General features: G+C 56.6%; 1 long non-coding RNA gene across 1 annotated transcript; it reads left to right on the top strand.

Annotated features, from left to right (window-relative positions):
* Positions 1 to 1,046: 1,046 nt before the first annotated feature.
* LOC127214647 (uncharacterized) lies at positions 1,047 to 2,286 on the top strand. Its single transcript, XR_007833884.1, has 3 exons — positions 1,047 to 1,137; positions 1,234 to 1,768; positions 1,905 to 2,286. It is a non-coding gene; the product is annotated as an uncharacterized LOC127214647 (long non-coding RNA).
* The last annotated feature ends 1,454 nt before the right edge of the window (positions 2,287 to 3,740 follow it).

Genomic DNA, 3,740 nt, shown 5'->3' on the forward strand with positions numbered 1-3,740 from the left:
ACTGGAACAGAGTTACAGACATTGAGCACCTCTCACAACTCTGTCCCCAGGAACTCCTTCTCAAACACACGGTTCCGGGACTGTCCCCTGCACCGCTCACAAGCGGCTGCGATCTCAGGACTTCCGCCTTCCGGTCACGAACTAAAGCTTCTGGTTCGTGGCTGTCAGTGTCCCCGGAAGACACAAAAGGAAAACAAGCTTCTAGTTCCACCCGGCCAAACTGACACACGATTTCCGCTTGTGAACCAAGGACGTCAGGCTTCCAGTCACTGACTTGAGCTTCCGGCCTGTCACACAAAATGGTCCCCAGGAAAGGTTGCAACGAAGAGATGCACAACTTGAGTTCCACCCATGAAGTAAACACGACGGAGTGCGCTGCAGCCTGAGTTCCGCTTCCGGCACATTACTTCCGCTTACGGATGGTGCAGCGTGCGATTCCCTGCCCACCGGGCGACGATTAAATTGGATCCGCTTTAGGCCCAGGATGGAAATTGATCGCATCGGACATTGCGGGCCCGATAGGAAACGCCTTAAGGGACTGGACTTCCAGGTCCAAGTGAACAGGTCAGAAACGGCACAAGAGGCAGCAGAGAGCATATTCCCTGTCACTCATCGAGGCGGTAGGTGGGACTTCCGGGTGCGGCGAACAGGGCAGAAACAGAGATCACAACCCTAGGTCCGTGCACCCCTCTGGTTTTCGCTGTTTCCCTGTTTATGCCACGGTTGGCAGCAGGGTTCCTGTTGCCGGGGAAACCGGGGTGGGACTTCCGGCAACATGGTAAAGCGGGGCGGGACTTCTGCGTGGGAGCATTGACCAGGAATTAATCACTTAGAGAGGTTCCCAGGGGATGGGCGGGGTCACGGGAGCGGTGATGTCAGAGGAGTTACAGGCGTGAACTATAGGGGACACAGCTGTCAATCAAATACCCGTCATTCATTCATTCAGTCATTCATTCACTCATTCATTCAGTCATTCATTCACTCATTCATTCAGTCATTCACTCAACCACTCAGTTCGAGGTCCTACCCTCCCACTTCCAGGAGTCCCTGGAGAAGGCGGGGTTTCCGGCTCCGCCCGAATATGCCCAGGAGACAGCGAAGCTGAAGGTGCTGGAGGTGGCATCGTGGCTGCACAGGGTGAGGACGACCCCCATCCCTTCTGGTCAGGTGGTAGGCCACACGCCTTCCTTTCGAGGCCCCGCCCATAAGCCTGCCCCGCCCTCTGCCCTTTAGGACCTGCACCCGCCTGATGTCATTATTGGAGCCTATACCGTCCTGGTGAGTGAGGCCCTGCCCCTCACTGACCCGGCCCCTTGGCGTCTGGCCCCGCCCACTGTAGGCCATGGATGGCTTCATCCTGGAGAAGCCAAAGGACAAGGACGATGCCTACAGGATGCTGCGCAGGTGGGCGGGGCCTTAAGGGGCGGGGTAGACCCCCCAAGGCATAGTGGGCGGGGCCTCTTCATGGAGCTCCAGCCTCTGCCCACCCCAGCCCTGCCCCTTGCCAACCACGCCCTGTCCCGCCTTCCCTGGCCCCGCCCAGGCTGAGTGGCCAGCAGCACAGTGTCATCACCGGTGTGGCCATCTTGAGGCCACTGTGGCAGAGGCAGCTTCAGGAGCCGAGTTCCACATGCCCAGAGGCCCCAGAGGCGGAAGGGGACCCAGAAGCAGAAGTGGAATTGTCACTGTTCCACGAAGAGACCCGTGTGACATTCTCGCGGCTATCGGAGCCACTGCTCTGCCAATACGTGGAGAGCAGGGAGCCTCTGTGAGTGGGTGCGGGGTGGGGTGGGTGGGGCCAGGAAACCTGGAAGTGAGGCCTGAAAAGGAAGAGTTGTCCCCGGCGGGCGTGGGTGTGGCTGAGCATGGCACCTGGTGTGACTTCGTCCCTGCCTTGCACCCAGGGACAAGGCTGGCGCCTATGGGCTTCAGGCGCGAGGCGGTGCCCTAGCAGAGCGCGTGGAAGGGGATTTCTTCAATACTGTGGGGTTTCCACTCAACCGCTGCATGCGTGAGCTGGCTGCCATCTTCCCGGATGTGGGACCACACGTCCCTGTCAGCCAGCATCCGGCCACACCCCAATAATGAGGATTGTAGATGGAGAATGAGTATGTGAGTGACTGTCCGGGCGGGTATTCTGGTGAGAGAGTTACTGAAGGGGCGGGACTTCTGGTGAGTTTGTGAAGCAGTGACCCATTTCCCATGATGCCCTTGGTGCATTGTGTTTGATTGACAGAGCAAGCTTCCCTCAAGTGCATCACTTCCCAGTGCTAGGACACAGGACATGGGGTGAGGTGTGTGGAGGCAGGGTTAGGGGACTGGCCCACCGAGGGGAGTACACCTAAACCCGCCCCTGTGGCCCCGCCCCTCCTGATGTCCCGCCCTCACCATCTCCATGGGCCCTGCCCTTGCCCTCACTGGGTCCTGCATGAGCAGCTTCACCATCAGATGCCTGTGATGGACATTTGACATCAGGAGCAGGGTCAGAGGAGGCCCCACCCCCTGCCCGCACTCTGATTTGCATATTTAAGAGCTGCCTGGAGACTCAGAAGACATCAAGTACAGAAACTGCTGGGGTTAATTTGCATGGCCACACCTCCAAATGACCTAACCTGCATGTATTTGCAGGTCAAAGTCCCAAACAGATGGGAATACTTGCATTCATTTGCATAGCAAAAGCATGCAAAGCAGCACAAATTTGCATATTAAAGTGTATTTCCGAAACTGGGGTTTGCTCATTTACATACTCAAATGTGAAGCCCCAATCAGACTTCCAGATTTCCAGGCACTGTGCTTATTTGCATAATCAAAATTACTAGTGCATCCTTTACATAACAGTTTAGTATCCTCATTTGCATATTTAAATGGTGGCAGGTTTTTACTGCTCAGCATCAGGCCCCACCCCTTCAGCACTACCCTAGCTCACCTGTCCCCTACCCCGAGGTCACAGTGTCCAAGGTCACAATCAGTGACCCTCTCCAGGCCCTGCCCTCAACCACACCAGGCCCTTCCCCACTTTCTCTCCTAGGGTCCCCGAGGGCAGGGCCGGGGTCTGGGTATTACCTATGGTGCAGACAGGACTTGGTCCTGGCAGTGACATCACAGGAAATTGTGACTGTGAGCAGGAATTGCCCTCCTTCCCTACCCTCACCATCTCCACCCCCAGCTGGGCATGGCAGGAGTCTCCTACCAAACTCTTAGGTTACCAAGCAGCAATGCTAGGACCCAGAGGGCGGTGGCCATGGTGAGCTGGTTATGAGAGTAAAAACCCTGAGGATGATGAGTGTGGCTCCTGTGACATCACAGAGCTCACCCCTCCAGGCCCTTGTAATGTCAGTCACCGCATACCCTGCCCCTCCAGCTGTCAATCACTACAGACCCCACTTCCTGCCTCTGGGCCATGAGGTCTGCTGAGGGTGTGATCTACAGGCTGACTGGGCGGGGACATGTCAGCTATCTTTATAAAGGTAGAGGGGCAGGCTGCAAGCCGAGGGCTGGATTTCCTGGCAAGGGAAACCTGGCAGTAGAGACTCAGGTCAATCATCAAGGGTGGGGCATGACTTCTGCTCGCAGATCGCAGCCAAGGCTGACTTGAGCCAAGGCCATCAGGAACTTTTGTAACTGCTGTGGATGGGACTGCATTTCCCAGCATCCTATGCGGCCGCTTACTGCTTCGCTGCCCAGAGACTTCTGGGTTTGGATGTTCATGTCCAGGACTGCATTTCCTAGCATCCTGTGCG

This window comes from Phodopus roborovskii, unplaced genomic scaffold (assembly GCF_943737965.1).
Source record: "Phodopus roborovskii unplaced genomic scaffold, PHOROB, whole genome shotgun sequence".
Classification (NCBI taxonomy): domain Eukaryota; kingdom Metazoa; phylum Chordata; class Mammalia; order Rodentia; family Cricetidae; genus Phodopus; species Phodopus roborovskii.